At 36.0% G+C, this 17,802-nt stretch overlaps 1 long non-coding RNA gene and 1 pseudogene across 1 annotated transcript in view; both read left to right on the forward strand.

Moving 5' to 3' along the window:
- LOC141548979 (uncharacterized) overlaps nucleotides 1-17,802 on the forward strand; it is a 303,550-nt gene that overhangs the window by 44,304 nt on the left and 241,444 nt on the right. The window lies entirely within an intron of this gene.
- On the forward strand, nucleotides 9,614-17,778 carry LOC141548598 (E3 ubiquitin-protein ligase Mdm2 pseudogene; annotated as a pseudogene).

Consider the following 17,802-nt stretch of genomic DNA (forward strand, 5'->3'; position numbering starts at 1 on the left):
TATCTTTCTTAAATATACATATGATTAGACAAACTCTCCAGGATACTCAGTACAATAGACAGCATTCTTTTAAAAAATGTTTAGTATTTTATTTTTCCATAGTAACAAGGAAAAATAATTTTAATATTAATTTTTAAAACTTTGGAATTCCAAATTTTCTCCCTTTCTCCTCATCCCATTTCATTGAAAGATGGGCAATTTAATATAGGTGATGCATATTTACTCATGAAATCATCAATTCTTTCTTTGTGGATGGATAACATTTTTTATCATAAGCCTTTCAGAGTTGTCTTGAATGATTGTATTGCTGAGAATAGTTAAATCATCTTACAATACTGCTGTTCTTTTATACATAGTGCATTTCACTTTGTATCAGCTCATGGAAATCTTTTTAGATTTTTCTGAGAGCATCCTTATGGTGCTTTCTTATAGCACAATAGTGTTCCATCACAATCACATGCTACAGTTTGTTCATCCATTTCCTGCTTTTGAGGACCATCACTTCAGTTTCCAATTCTTTGCCACCAGAAAAAGCTGCTATAAATATTTTTGTTCATATAGGTCCTTTTCCTTTAAAAATTATTTTTGGATATAGACCTAATAGTGATGTTTCTAGGTCAAAGAATATGCATAGTTTTATATACCTTTGGACATAGTTCCAGATTGCTCTACAGAATGGTTTAACCAGTTCTCAACTCCATCAACCATTGATTAATTTCTCATTTTTTCATGTTCCCTCCAATGTTTATTTTCTTTTCTGAGTTATTAATCATTATAATAAGTAAAAGGTAATATTGCAGAATTGTTTTAATTTGCGTTTCTCCAATCAGTAGTGTGAACAGTTTTTCATATGGCTGTAGAAAACTTTGATTACTTCATTTGAAAAATGTTCATATCTTTTGATCATTTGCCAGTTGGGGAATGTATCTTATTTTCATTCATTTGATTGGTTATCTATATATTTGAGAAATGAGCTCTTTATCAGAAAAAAACTTGCTTCAAATTTTTTTCAGTTACTATTGCTAAATACTACAGTATTTCCTTCCATTCTGTTTCCCCCTTTTTATTCTGTTTTCTCTCCTTTCACACTTTCTCTCATCAGACATGTTTTTTTTTCCCTTCACCCTCCTCACCCCTAGTCTTGTTTCTCCTTGATCATCCTCATTCCATTCCCTTTGTCTTATCTGCATTCCCTCCTACTTTCCTGTAGGGTAAAATAGATTTCTATTCAATTAAGTGTGAATGTTATTCCCTCTTGGAGACAGTTCTGATGAGAGTAATGTTCACTACTTCTTTCTTATTTCCCCCCCCATCTGCTTCTCCAGTATAAAACAAAACAAAACAACCCCCCCAACTTTTTCTTGGCTCTTTCATATGAGATATTTTACCCCATTCTACCTCTCCTTTTTGCTTTTTCTTAGTATATTTCTTTTTCTCTCCTTATTTTTATTGTTTTAGTTATTATCCTTTCAAATTCAACACATACATCTATTCTTTGTCTATATATACTCCTTCTAACTGCCCTAATAAAAAGAAAATTCAGGGCACCTAGGTGCTGCAGTGGATAGAGCTCAAGCCCTGAAGTTTGAGTTCAAATGTGACCTCAGACACTTAATACTTTCTAACTGTGTGACCCTGAGCAAGTCACTTAACTCCATTTGCCTCAGCAAAAAAAAAAATTAAATAAAGAGAAAATTTTATGAATTGCAAATATAATCCTTCCATGAGGAATGGAACCTGCCTTTTGAATGACCAGTGCATATCGAACTTGGGGAGATAGGAAGACTTATTCTCAACAATAGGAATCACATAACCAACAGTCCACTCTGAAGAACAGGAATATAGAATGTCATCAAAGTATTTTTTGACAGAAGGGGAATAAAAACTATATTTCATAACAGCAAGGGACAAAAGGGAGAGGATTCTACTGATACCTTCATCGTATCAAAAAATGTGGAAGCCTTCTCTCATGTTAGGTAGATCCAATTGGTGAACGTTTTGCAAGAGTTTCACAGAATGAGCAGGGATAAATGATTGGCTTCTCCATCTTTGGAGGGAACTACTAAATTTATGACATTAAACATTTACTTAGTTTTGAAAGAGAACCTTTGAAACATTTAGTTAAAACAAACCACATTATAGTGGGTTTTTTTTCCAATAGTAGAACTCTTCATCTATTATCATTGAAGAAGGATAAAAATAATTAAATCTGGGGCAGTCATACTTCTTTTGCCCTTAAATTCTAGGATATACAGCCAATTGACCAAAGGTGGCCAAAATCTCACCCACATCCAAGCAAACTACATAAGGCAGGGCTACTTGGACTCAACACATTCTCATGTCTTTGAGGTATTAATTTACTCCAATCTACTAAGATTTTAAACATATGACATATTTATCAAATAATATTTCTATTATTTTTCTAATCCTTTGACACTCTTTTTTTGTGTTTTTTAGTTATACATATACACTCATTAAAAAACACATTACCTTATGAATTATAATAAATAAATGGGTATTCGTTAACTAAATGAATAAGATTTTGTGTAATATTCATTACCCTTCTTAGTTTGGTTTTTAAGATATATAAAGAGCTATAAAGAATAGAAAATCTTAAATAATTTTGCATATAGTTTAATTTCTGAAGAGAGAAAAATCTTGATGTGGTGGTGATATTAACATTGGATAGATATATGTGGAATACTACGTACCAAATTTATCTTCTCTTCTTAGCTCCTTCCAAAATATCTTCTTATAGAGGAGTCATCTATGATAGAATGTCAGGTTTAGTGCAGATGGAATTATGAAGTATAGACCAGATTTGATCATAATATGCAAATAAGAAAAATATATTTGGAGTTAAAGGATTTTATGTATTTTGCAACATTGTGTAGATTTGTTTCTAATCATTTCAGGTTGGCTTTAGTCAGATGAAAAAAATACTGAGTTCTCAAGAATCCCAAATTGGGCGATATTTGGATTGTTGGTAGTCAGTAAATTGTAGAGTAAAAGAGAAATCCATATTTAACTTAGTTTGCCAAAATATTTTTCTAAAACTTTTTTTCCTTTATGCTTTTTTGATCAGTGTTTGAAAATTGTTGGGTTTTTAATTTAAAGTCAACACTACAAGTATTTCCTTTTCCTGAAATATGTATATTTGAGAGGGTAATATCCAAATCTTTAAATATTGATTTTCTTCATAAAATGATTAAAATTTAAATGGTTCTACAGTGAAGAACTGGAATTACTACAGTGGCTTACCTATTATGTCATTCAAAGAAATTATTTTGTGATTTAACTGATAAGGTAATATCTGGAATTTTCTTTGGCTTTTTTTTTTTTTTTTTTTTTTACTGTGACATTAAAGGGATAATGGAGTTGTCGATAAATAATCTTGTGATTGAAAAAAGAAAACAAAATAGAAGTATTTCCTGAGGTTATTTGCTGAATAAGGCTTAAGGCAAAATGTGAACATAAAATTATGGCTATATAAAACAGGTTCTTTTGAAAAGATTTTATGATGGTTAATACCTACAAACAAGATGATGAATATGGATGAAATAGTTATTTTGACTTTAAAACCCTAACTTTTTTTTTTTGGCGGGATACTTCCCTCTCAATAACATACTGCAAGTATATAGTATCTGACTAAAGGTAGACATGTAATAATTTATTAATGTCTGTCATTGAAAGATTCTTTTAGAAAATTAAGTACTAATAAGCATAATACAAATTAAAATCAATAGAAAAATTAGAATTTGGAACATTATAAAAGTTACAGTTTTGCAAATTTGTTTTTTTTTTGAAATGACAAAAGCTCCTCAAGATGACCTGTAGTGCTTAGAGAGCTTTACCACAAATATAGTATCTGTATTTTTAAAATAGACAATACACTTTGAACAAAGTTTTTTGAAAGGAAAATTTGTGGCTCCATGCTTAAATTGTTGTATTGGTGTTTTGACCACCAAAAAAATTAGATCTGAATTTTTTTTTATCTGTTAAGAGATATACATTGGCCTCTTATTTGACTAAAGTTTCATATTTAGAATAATTTCAAACCAGATACTGTATATAATTCTCTAAGAAATGTGTAATGTATTTATAAAACTATATTTCAGATGTTCAAAGATTAAAATTTACTTTATTATCTTTGAAAGATAGCTTGTTGTCCTAGAAAAAATTAATTACATATTGTGAACTCACTTTTTCAAGTGGGGTATTTTGTGGCTTCTATAAATTTAAGACTTTTTGTAATATTCAGAACTTTGAATATTTTCTATATTTGGTGTATTCTTTACCAATTTAAATAATTTGGTAAACTTTACAAAGTTTCAGAACTTAACTTCAGACTGATGATACTTGTGTTAACTTTTTTTTCCCCCCTGAGGCTGGGGTTAAGTGACTTGCCCAGGGTCACACAGCTAGGAAGTGTTAAGTGTCTGAGACCTGATTTGAACTCGGGTCCTCCTGAATTCAAGGCTGGTGCTCTATCCACTGTGCCCCCAGCTGCCCCCTTGTGTTGACTTTCAAAAGCATTGCAGTATTGTTTCTTACATTATGTATGTTTGTTGTATATAGAGAACTGATTGTAAACATGAATAGTTGTATGAAATAAACATTTTTTACCACAGACAATTACCAAACCTTTTGTTCCAATCTTTCCCCTTCTCTCCCCCCAGATGGCAGCTTGACCCACACATGTTAAATATGTTAAAGTATAAGTTAAATACTATATATATGTGTGTGTGTGTGTGTGTGTGTGTGTGTGTGTGTATATATATATATATATATATATATATATATATATATATATATATATGTATACACACACATATTTCCAAACAGTTATTTTGCTGTATAAAAAGAATCGGACTTTGAAATAATGTAAAATTAGCTTGTGAAGGAAATCAAAAATGCAGGCGGACAAAAATAGAGGGATTGGGAATCCTATGTACTGGTTCATAGTCATCTCCCAGAGTTCTTTCGCTGGGTGTAGCTGGTTCAGTTCATTCCTGCTCTGTTGGAAGTGATTTGGTTCATCTCATTGTTGGAGAAGGCCTCGTCCATCAGTATTGATCACCATATAGTATTATTGTTGAAGTAGATAATGATCTCCTGATCCTGCTCATTTCCCTCAGCATTAGTTCCTGTAATTCTCTCTAGGCCTTTCTGAAAATATCCTGTTGGTCATTTCTTACAGAACAATAATGCAATATATATACATATATATATTTAACAAGCATCACTTTGTAGCTCCATTTGGCATAGTGCATTTGTCCTTAATTTTCTTCCTGTTGTCCTAAAATTTTAGGATAGATGATGGAAAAAGAAAGGAAGGGAATAAACATTTACTTGTACATACAACTTACCAGGTCCTGTGCTCAGTACTTTCTTTACAATATTATGTTACTTTATTCTCACCATCACCTTCCAAGTTCTGTGATATTATTATCTCCATTTAACCATTGAGGAAAATAAAGCAGAGGTTAACCCCTGTTAACAGGGGAACAGCTGGTTACTGTCTGAGGACAGATGCAAACATGGGCAATGCTGATTCTGGCCGGAAGGACCTTTTGGGTATCTAGAACATTGTTTAAGGACAACTTAAACTCAAGCAGTGGGAGGCTGTTTTGACTAGCTTTGCTCTCCTCTTTGCCTGCTAATTGCCATGGCAGGGCCAGACCAAATGATTTCATGAGATTTATACAGCCTGAGGGCTGGAGGCTCCCCATCCCCTCCTCTAGGTACAGGGCTCCCTCCACTGCACTGCCAGCTGCTTCTAATTTCTATATAATAGAAACTTTGTTCATCCTATGAAGGTGCACTAAGAGCACGTTTTCTTGCTTTTCTATTTAATAATATCAGATAGTTTTCAACATTGACCCTTGCAAAAGAACTGAGTCAGTCTGGATTGGGCCAAGGATTCCCACGTCTACCCTCATGCTGGCTGGAGGCTTTGGATTCAGAGGGAGCTAGAGACTGAAGCTGGCTGGAGACATTCTGACAGGAAAAGATTCAAGACCTTGAAGGACACAATAGAGGATCTGGACTTTAACTCCCGGCTGCATTTTGGGTATTACCGGTACTGGAACTAAAACTAAGGCTGCCTCCCCAGAAGCTCCCCAAGAGATCTCCTCCCAGAGAACAATCGCAATTTAGAGACAACAGAACATTACACTGAATTATGATCTCATCACACCATAGACCTTAAAAGAGAGACTTTGAATGCCATGTACATCATCAGCCTCATTTTACAGATATGGAAACTGAGGCCTCCTTAGTTTCAGTGAATTAAGTCATAGAAGATCATTGGATGTAGTGTGGGAAAAGATCCCGGGATCACTATTTAGAGCTGGAAGGTTCTCTAGAGGTCGAGATGGACCCTTTTAAGGACTATTTTAAGGACGATTCTGTCTTTTGTGTCTCTTTTTCTCTATGTATCTTTTAATTTTTTTGTTTTTTGTTTCTTGCTCACTCTTCCACTCTCTAACTCCTCCCCTCTCTGAGTCTGTCTGTCTGTCTCTTTGTGCCTTTCTCCTCTCTCTCCCCTCTTTGTTTCTATGACTCTCATTTTCTCTTTTTGACTCCCAGGCTTCTCAGTCTTTCTGTCTTTCTCTGTCTCTCTCTGTGTGTCTCTGATTCTCTCTGTTTATTTCTTTTCCTCTCTGTTGTTCACTCTCTGATTCTCTCTGGCTCCTTCTCCCTGGCTCTGTATGTTTTTCTTTTTCTGTCTTCATCTTTCTGACACACTCTCTCTCCCTAACTCCCCCTCTCTGTCTCTCTATTGCTCTCTATTTTTCTATTTCTTTCTGAATCTTCTTCCTTCCTTCCTTCCTTCCTTCCTTCCTTCCTTCCTTTCCTTCCTTCCTTTCCTTCTCTCCTCTCCTCTTTTCTCCTCTCCTCTCCTATCTCCTCTCCTCTTTCTTTCCCTCCCTTTATGACAATTTCTTTCTCTGGATCCATCTGGCTTGCTATCTCCAACTCTGTCTCTGTCTCTTTTTCTCTCTTGCTCTCATTTCCATGGGTATTTCTTTCTTTCTCTCTAGCTCTTTCTCTCTGACACTCTTTTTTGTTCTCTCTCTGATTCTTGCTCCTTTTTTAACTTTCTCTTTCTCTCTTTTTCTCTCATCCTTTCTTTTTCTTTTACTGTCTCTCACATTTTCTCTATCTCTGTCTCTTTCCCTCTTCGTTCCTCCCTCAACAAACCCTCAAAGGTCCTTGATTATGTCTGAATGTAAAGGCAGGGGTGAGGGTGGGGGATGAGGGTGAGAACAGCTTCTGGGAAATACCCAGCCACTGTTACTGTTCATAAGGGTGCCCCCTTTCCTATTCTCTGTCTCTCAGAAGTCCAGCATTGATAGAGGATTATACTCCACCCTCTGCCCTCACCTTTCACTTAAAACCCACACTAACAAGAATCTTACTTGATGTAGTATGTCCTTATCTCAGAGTGGTCACACACAGTCTCTGGGAACCGATTTTCCCAAACTACTGTGTGCAGTTTGAACATCATAAGGATAATGTTTCCAACACACCATAGGTATATGTAGATATAGATGTGTGTGTGTGTGTGTGTGTGTGTTTGGGTCTCCATGTGCTACTACCTACAATTTATTTTTGTCACGTTAATATTGTACTTTTGAGGTTTAAAATTTTTTCAATATTTTAACATAAATTAATTATGTATTTTTTCATAAACTTCACATTTATGTATAACCATACACATTTATTTATAATCATGTGACTTTAAATGACCTTGTATCACCGGTAAATCACAACAGATAAATAAAACCAAACTCATCTTTATGAATATATGATACAATACAAAACAACCCAGTTGTGACAGAACACATGATATAGGTAAGTACTGCTGTGGATAGTGTGCTAAGCCTAAAATCAGGAAAATGACCTCAGACATTTGTTAACTATGTGATCCTGGGCAACTCACTTAACATTGCCTCACTTTCCCTATCTATCAAATGAGCTACAGAAGGTAATGGCAAACCACTCCAGTATCTCTGCTAAGAAAACCACTAATGGGGTCTTGAGAGGATCTCTTTGTCGAAGATCTCCACTTCCATCAGAATACATCCTCCTACAGAGTTAGTTGTTGTTGAAGTGTAGAATGATCTCCTGGTTCTGCTTATTTCACTCAGCATCGGTTCCTGTAAGTCTCTCCAAGCCTCCCTGAGTAGTTTTAGAAATGACAAAGGCGCTAGGCCTGGTCAGAAAGCAGCTTTGCTCAGAAGAGAATCTGAATTGGAGCCATAAAATGAGAGAGGAAACTGTTAAAGGAAAGAACAGACAAAAGTGCTCTCCTTTCTTCTTTGTATTCAGGTCCTCAGAACAGAGGTTCTCATTGCTATACTGTTCTTTACCATTCCATAGATTGGATTCCCAAGATGGAGACAGTGGCTTGGACTCTGGAACTGAACTTCCTTCCCTTAGTGAGGTGAGGTTGTGGAGGGATTGGGCCCATGTGAAGAGGTAAATCCTGTACTTGAGGCTCAACCTATTTAAAGGTCAAAGATAAATATGGGAGTTATGCCCTGGGTTTTTGGTTTGTAAGCATTTGCTATGTTCTGTACTCTAAAAAGGAGTATTTTAAATATAAACCATAGGCAAATAAATGCATTTTTACTTCTAATTGCTTTAGGTCAGATATCAATTATCCAAATTCACAAGGATGCTGTTTTATTGAAATCCACACATCCAGCCAGCTCTTGATCTATCTATTCATTCATTACGTTATTAGTTTATTAATTAATTTATTCATTCATTAATTTATTTATTTATTTATTTGTTGCTGAGGCAATTAGAGCTAAGTGATTTGCTCAGGGTCACACAGCTAGGAAATGTTAACTGTCTAAGGCTAGATTTGAACTCAGGTCCTCCTGACTTCAGGGCTGGTGCTCTGTCCACTGTGCCACCTGGTTGCCCCAACTCTTGATTCTTTTTTAGAATTGTTTGGCTTAATGATTCCGTTTTTATACCAGTACTTGAACATTAGTATTTTAATTCTTCCCAACTCCTCTCCTCCAGTTAGACATAAATATCATGGAAGAAAGTTTTCAGATTTTGATTATTCTCTCTAGGATTGCTAGTATACAAATTCTATGAGTAAATAAAGTATTATGAAAAGATTTAATTCAACAAAACCAAGGGGATAATATCAGTGCCTATGAAGAGCTCTGATTAACTTTTAAGAATCTCATTTAGACAACTGTTTGGACATGTATACCTATATTGTATTTAATTTATACTCAAACATATTTAACATGTATTGGTCGACCCGGGGGGAGGGGACAAATTGGAACAAAACATTTGGCAATTGTCAATGCTGTAAGATTACCCATGTATATATCTGGTAAGTAAAAACTATTTTTAAAAATCTCATTTAGTCAACAGTTTCTCTCAAACAGATTGCTGCCTGACAACAGTAGCTAAACTGGGTGAACAAGTTAAGCATTTGCCTATTCTGTGACTAACAGATCCCATCTCTGCACCCCCTCTCCCTCTCCCCACTTCCCTCTCCTTCCCCCAGCCATTGTTAAAAAGGAACTCAGGATTATCAGATCCTGGGCTAGACAGTCCACGTACATCACCTGTGATCATGGCCAAAATGGCCCAGCACCATCGGCGTCAAGGCTCAGATACAGCTGTTCTACCCACTACTGAGCAGGTGAGCCACTCCAGTGCTGCTCCTTTCCTTTTGCAAAGCTGACAGGCTGGATCTCATCACTAAACAACCTTGTGTGGTCTTATTGGAGAGGTAAACTCTTTGTCCTCTGCAAAGTGATCTTTATTTCTTCATTGTTTCCCAGAGCTCCCTTTGGCCCCAAAGGCATATTCCCCTTAGAAGGTTGTAACTTCCTTGAGGGTCATTTTTCACGCTTATATTCCAGGACCTAAAACACTGGATAGAAGACATCAAATGGTTATTCTTATAGTTGTATAGCCTGAGCCAAAGGTCATTTCATAAAAGTTACATGTATGTTGACGGTGAGTATGTATTTGGTGTGGAGGGGGAAAAAAAGGGTACCTGGGAAAAATGTGGCTCAGCCAAGGTAAACTGGCTTCTTTTTTTTTCTCTTTAATAGATTTAGGAAGTATAGTCAGTATAACATGGCAGATAATAGAGTTCTTGTGATCTCACTGGTATAAAATTTACTCTCAGATAAGCAGATCCTCTCTGGGCCGTGACACCTTATGCTCTTAGAAACTTGAGGAGAGTACTGAATGAAGAGGGACAGGTGGGATTCAGACCCCAGTTCTCCCAGCTTTGAGGTTAGCACTCTCTCCATGCCCCTATTGGTCTCTCACATTATTTGGTTTTTAAGTCCATTCAGCACACATGTATTAAGTACCTATTGTGTAGGATAAAATTTGGGGAATACAAGCATAAGTCTTTATTTTTCTATTATATCCATTTGTTTGCTTATCCATTTGTTTGCATCATCCTTTCCTAATTCCCTGCCTCTCTTCAGACTGAACCATATTGGTTTGTCAGGGAATCGAGGTTCAGCTTTTTCTTGTTCTTTTAATTTCCGTTGTTGTTTTATGTATGGTTCTATGTATCTTTGCATCATTTCATGCAGTTCTTCCCAAGTTGTTCACAAAGTTAACTATTTCTTATAGGGCAATACTATCATGCTACATTTACATACTACAATTTGATGACTAAGCAGTCTCTTCTTGGCCACTACACAAAGTGCTGAATAGGAATAGATGTACTGAGCACTTGGCTTTTCTACCAGTGTGTCACACTTTTTTCTCTCATGGTCTCAGTGCTCCAGCTAAACTGGGTTACTTGCTGTCCTGTATCTCTTTGCTTTTGTTCAGGCCCTTTTCTGTTCCCCGTGTGTCCATCTGGCTAAGTGGTAAGGTGAATAATAGAGTGGTGGGCCTGGTGTTAGGGAGATCCGAGTTCACTTCCAGCCTCGGACAATCGCTAGTTGTGTGACCCTGGGCAAGTCACATATTCTCTGCCTGACTCAGCCACTATAGAATGGGCGCTAATAATAGCACCTACCTTGCAGGGTTATTGTGAGGATCAAGTGAGGTAATATTTACAAAGTATACTTAGCCTTTTACCCCAAACTTTTTTTTTCTAGTCTTGTTTCTTGTAAGCAGAGGCCTTCACTAAAGTCTTAATCTAATGCCTTGTTATAACATTATACAATGATCCTGACTTCTCAAAAGTTATTCCACTGAGACTTGGGCTCTAGCAGATTCTTACCAAGGGGAGAAGTCTAGGCCCAAGTGAAGGACTGTCAGTGTGTGTTCTTTCAGGACCAAGCTAAGTCAATTTAGAGAAGTTTGTCACCAGAACCGATAAATTTGGGGACTACTAGTAACTCATTAAACCTAGATGTAAGAGAGAGTTATATTTATGTTTATATTTCATGATGTGTGGGGTACGGAGACCCTAACCCAAAATTGACTACTGGCAGACTCCTCAAAGTGAAGGTAGCAAGTTTTATTAGAATCTCGGACAAGTGGCAAGTCCAGAATGAGCAGGGCTGCCTTACAGAAGCAGAGAGCTCCCTTAAATAAGTGCGTGCTACCCAACCCTCCCAAATAAACCCCATGATGCAAAGCTTTTTATATGGTGGATGTGGGGATAATGGGCTAAAGAGAGATGAGGTAACTACCAAAAAAAAATTCTTCCAGATCATGTGATTTCTTTTTTTTTTTAATTTTTTTTATTATATATATATATATATATATATATATATATATATATATATATATATATATATATATATTTTTATAATATTATACCTTGTATTCATTTTTCCAAATTACCCCCCCTCCCTCTATTCCCTCCCCCCGATGACAGGCAATCCCATACATTTTACATGTGTTACAATATAGTCTAGGTACAATACATGTGTGTGAATATCATTTTCTTGTTGCACAATAAACATTAGAATCCGAAGGTACATGCAACCTGGGCAGACAGATATTAGTGCTAACCATTTACATTCACTTCCCAGTGTTCCTTCTCTGGGTGTAGTTGTTTCTGTCCATCATTGATCAACTGGAAGTGAGTTGGATCTTCTTTATGTTGAAGATTTCCACTTCCATCAGAATACATCCTCATACAGTATTGTTGTTGAAGTGTACAGTGATCTTCTGGTTCTGCTCATTTCACTCAGCATCAGTTGATGTAAGTCTCTCCAAGCCTCTCTATATTCCTCCTGCTGGTCATTTCTTACAGAGCAATAATATTCCATAACCTTCATATACCATAATTTACCCAACCATTCTCCAACTGATGGACATCCATTCATCTTCCAGTTTCTAGCTACAACAAAAAGAGCTGCCACAAACATTTTGGCACATATATGTTTCTTTCCGCTCTTTAGTATTTCTTTGGGATATAATCCCAGTAGTAGCGCTGCTGGGTCAAAGGGTATGCACAGTTTGATAACTTTTTGGGCATAATTCCAGATTGTTCTCCAGAATGGCTGGATTCTTTCACAACTCCACCAGCAATGTATTAGTGTCCCAATTTCCCCACATCCCCTCCAACATTCATCATTATTTGTTCCTGTCATCTTAGCCAATCTGACAGGTGTGTAGTGGTATCTCAGAATGGTCTTAATTTGCATTTCTCTGATCAGTAGTGATTTGGAACACTCTTTCATGTGAGTGGATATAGTTTCAATTTCATCATCTGAGAATTGTCTGTTCATATCCTTTGACCATTTATCAATTGGAGAATGGCTTGATTTCTTATAAATTAGGGTCAGTTCTCTATATATTTTGGAAATGAGACGTTTGTCAGAACCTTTGTTTTTAAAAATATTTTCCCAATTTGTTACTTCCCTTCTAATCTTGTTTGCATTAGTATTATTTGTACAGAAACTTTTTAGTTTGATGTAATCAAAATCTTCTATTTTGTGATCAATAATGATCTCTAGTTCTCCTCTGGTCATAAATTCCTTCCTCCTCCACAAGTCTGAGAGGTAGATTATCCTCTGTTCCTCTAATTTATTTATTATCTCCCTCTTTATGCCTAAATCATGGACCCATTTTGATCTTATCTTGGTATATGGTGTTAAGTGTGGATCCATATCTAATTTCTGCCATACTAATTTCCAATTTTCCCAACAGTTTGTTCCGAATAATGAATTTTTATCCGTAATGTTGGTATCTTTGGGTTTGTCAAAGATTAGATTGCTATAGCTGTACCCTTTTTTGTCCTTTGTATCTAATCTGTTCCACTGATCTACCGGTCTATTTCTTAGCCAGTACCAAATGGTTTTGGTGACTGCTGCTATATAATATAGATTTAGATCAGGTACACTTAGACCACCTTCCTCTGAGTTTTTTCTCATTAGTTCCCTTGCAATTCTTGACCTTTTATTCTTCCATATGAATTTTGTTGTTATTTTTTCTAGGTCATTAAAATAGTTTCTTGGGAGTCTGATTGGTATAGCACTAAATAAATAGATTAGTTTGGGGAGTATTATCATCTTTATTATATTCGCTCGGCCTATCCAAGAGCACTGAATGTCTTTCCAATTATTTAAATCTGATTTTATTTTTGTGGCAAGTGTTTTGTAATTTTTCTCTTATAATTCCTGACTTTTCTTTGGTAGATGGATTCCCAAATATTTTATACTCTCAACATTTGTTTGGAATGGAATTTCTCTTTGTATCTCTTGCTGTTGCATTTTGTTAGTGATATATAAAAATGCCAAGGATTTATGTGGATTTATTTTGTATCCTGCCACTTTGCTGAAATTTTGAATTATTTCTAGTAGCTTTTTAGCAGAGTCTTTGGGGTTCTCTAAGTATACCATCATGTCATCTGCAAAAAGTGATAGTTTAATTTCCTCATTTCCTACTCTAATTCCTTGAATCTCTTTCTCGGCTCTTATTGCTGAGGCTAGCGTTTCTAGTACTATATTGAATAGTAATGGTGATAGTGGGCAACCTTGTTTCACTCCTGATCTTACTGGGAAAGGTTGCAGTTTATTTTTATTGCATATTATGCTTACTGACGGTCTTAAATATATACTCCTGATTATTCTAAGGAATAATCCATTTATTCCTATACTCTCAAGAGTTTTTAGTAGGAATGGATGTTGGATTTTGTCAAATGCTTTTTCTGCATCTATTGAGATGATCATATGGTTCTTATTAATTTGATTATTAATATGGTCAATTATATTAATAGTTTTCCTAATATTAAACCAGCCCTGCATTCCTGGAATAAATCCTACTTGATCATAGTGTATTATCTTGGAGATGATTTTCTGAAGTCTTTTTGCTAATATCTTATTTAAGATTTTAGCATCAATATTCATTAAGGAGATTGGTCTATAATTTTCTTTCTCAGTTTTCGATCTACCAGGTTTAGGTATCAGTACCATGTCTGTGTCATAAAAGGAATTTGGTAGGACTCCTTCATCCCCTATTTTTTCAAATAATTTATATAACATTGGGGCTAATTGTTCTTTAAATGTTTGGTAGAATTCACATGTGAATCCATCTGGCCCTGGGGATTTTTTCCTGGGGAGTTGATTAATAGCTTGTTCTATTTCTTTTTCTGAAATGGGACTATTTAAGCAATTTATCTCCTTCTCTGTTAATCTAGGAAGCCTATATTTTTGGAGGAAGTCATCCATTTCACTTAAGTTATCAAATTTATTGGCATAAAGTTGGGCAAAGTAACTCCTTATTATTTCTCTAATTTCCTCTTCATTGGTGGAATGATCCCCCTTTTCATTTGTAAGACTATCAATTTGATTTTCCTCTTTCTTTTTTTTGATCAAATTTACCAAAGGTTTATCTATTTTATTGGCTTTTTCATAAAACCAACTCTTGGTTTTATTTATTAATTCAATAGTTTTTTTTACTTTCAATTTTATTGATTTCTCCTTTTAATTTTTGTATTTCGAGCTTAATTTTTGGTTGGGGGTTTATAATTTGGTCTTTTTCTAGCCTTTTAAGTTGTAAGCCCAATTCGTTAATCTTCTCTTTCTCAATTTTCTTCAAATAAGCCTCTAAAGATATAAAATTTCCCCTTATTACTGCTTTAGCTGCATCCCAAAGATTTTGATATGATGTCTCAAGATCATGTGATTTCTAAGAAAGCAAAACAGAGTGTTAAGGCTTCCCTTACTGTTAACTCCCAGCTGCTTACCTCAGCAGGGGTCAACTGGTTTCTTACCTTCCCCAGGTCTTTGGACATCTCTGGATCTGATTATCTCAATCAGAGAGCTACCTCTTTAGAGGTTGCTCCAAAAAACACACAAGTCACTCAAGTATGCGGCAACAGGTCTTTATTCTAACTCTTTACATAGTGTTCCCTAACGTTCCCTCTAGTCTTCCTTCTGGAGTTCTTTCTTCCCCAGAGTTCCCTTGAATTCCCTTCTGGAGTTCCCTCCCACCTTCTGCATCCCCCTTTATAGTCCCCCAGGTCATATAACTGAGAGTGCACAAGTTTGAGCATGATCAGCAAGAGCAAGGAGGCTTTTCCTCATCAATGAGGTTTACTCAATACCTAAAATGCCCTTTTACCAGGCTCAGGCAGAATAAGCCTCCAGGTGCCTCTTATACTCTGCCCTTGAGATCTGACCCTGCCTCTAATGCCTTACTTTAGTGCACAGTCTCTAAGAAACCACATGGCCTGGCCCACACAGCGAGATTATGCTACATGGGTGAAATCATAGATCTCTGAAGTATAAGAAACATTCAAGTTAAGCCTAGTGTTCAACAGGAAGAAAAGAGATTGCTGATTGTAGCTTATCCCGCTAGTGTAGATAGAGCTAAGCAGTTGATAAACTTAGACAAGCAACTGTTTAGCAGCCCCTGAACCTATTCTAAAATATTTTCTCTTCCAAATGTTCACTTTCTGAATGTTTCTACTTCACTTAGTCCCTGAAATAACTACGGTTCATTCGATTTGCAAGCCTTTGAATAAAAAGAAAGAAATGCAGGGATGACTCTAGGAGGTTTCCAGGGCTCAGAATCATTACATTGCTTTAATTCAGGCTTTCTTCTAACACATCTTGACAGTTGGATTAAAAGTTTTGCTTCAAGTGAAAATATCATAGTTAATTTGGGAACATGAAGAACAGTAGAGGGCACATGAGTGAAACTCCAAGATGGATCACATTAGGACACCAGGAAGATTTACCAAGAGTTGAGAGAAAAACGCTCAGGGATCATGAAGAAGATGTCAAAGACAAGCTTTACCTCAGGCTCCCCTCCACAGTGCAATGGAACTAGGCTGTCCATTAGATGATCTCTATACATAATTCTAGCCACCCTCTCAGCCTTTTCCATCTTTACATTGTTTGGTACCTAGTAATACTAAAATTATTCTAGGTAAAGTAGACTTCTCTGAATTGGGCCTGCAAACCTAGTTTCCGTTCCTAGCAGTATTTCTATGAGAACATTGATTCTTTTCAAAAAAATCGATTTGTAACAAATAACACAAACCATTTGTAAGGTGAGGAACTATCTATGAATAGAATTTGACCAGTTTCTTATAAATTGCTTCCATCTCTGTTTTACCAAAAAAGGAAGGAGAAGAAGAAGGAAATGGCTGCTAAGAGATTCATCTTAATACTTCACAATAAAAAGACATGGTAGCTGATGGATATTAGGAGATCTTGCCAGAAATAGAGATGAATTCCAATGAAAAAAAGATCTACAACTAACAGAATTTAAAATGTCTTACTATAGAATCTCTAAAAGGTGAAACTAGTTAACCACAATTTCAGTTTCAGAAGTTAGTTGCTAAGAGATAAAGGGTAGGGTAGGATTTGAGATATTGCAAAATAATCTACAAAATCTTTTTTTTTTTTTAAAAAGCTTTTTACCCTCAAAACATATGCATGGATCATCTCTCAACATTGACTCCTGCAGAGCTTCCCTTCTCACACTTTCCCCTCCTTTTCCCCACCCAGATGGCAAGCGATCCTGTACATGTTAAACATGTCAAAATATATGTCCAATCCAATATGTGCTAACGTATTTGCACAATTCTCTTCCTGCGCAAGAAAAATGAGATCAAAATAGAGAGAAAATGAGTCAGAAAACAAAAAGAAAACAAACAACAAAAAGTGAGGTGCAAAATCTTCTTTCTATGGCAAAACAAACATTTAATAAACAGACAGAGTACATTGTTATAACTAGCATTGTTATTCATAGATGTTCAAGAACCATTGAGACTGATTCTACTTCTTCTTTCATTGCAGAATTATTGGAAGTGTCCTTCCTGTGACAAAATAAATTCTCCACTTCCACCCCATTGCCACAGATGTTGGACTTTGTGAGAAAATTGGCTTCCAGAGGAGAAAGGTGAGATTTTGGATAAAGGCACATTAGAAAATCCCACACAAGGGGAAAAAGGGGGCTTTGATGTTCCAGATTATAAGAACAATAAAATCAAGGACTCATGTGTTGAGGAAAGTGATGAAAGGATACTACAGAATCAGACTCCCAAGAGAATGAGGATTATTCCCAGGCATCAGCATCTAAAAGTATCATATGTAGTAGTCAGGACGATGCTGGAGAATTTGAGAGAAAAGAAGCACAAAGCAAAGAAAAAGTATGGGATCTTTTCTTCCCTCTAGCACAGTAGAGCCCTGTGTCATCTGTCAGAACCAACCTCAGAATGGTTGCATTGTCCATGGAAGGACAGGACATCTTATGGCATGTTTTACATGTGCTAAGAAATCAAAAAGGAGAAATGAGCCTTGTCTAGTGTGCAGGCGGCCAATTCAAATGATTGTGTTAACTTATTTTCTCTAAATGTGTTGTACTAAAACTGGAACT

The sequence above is a fragment of the Sminthopsis crassicaudata genome, chromosome X, assembly GCF_048593235.1.
Source record: "Sminthopsis crassicaudata isolate SCR6 chromosome X, ASM4859323v1, whole genome shotgun sequence".
In the NCBI taxonomy this organism is placed as follows: domain Eukaryota; kingdom Metazoa; phylum Chordata; class Mammalia; order Dasyuromorphia; family Dasyuridae; genus Sminthopsis; species Sminthopsis crassicaudata.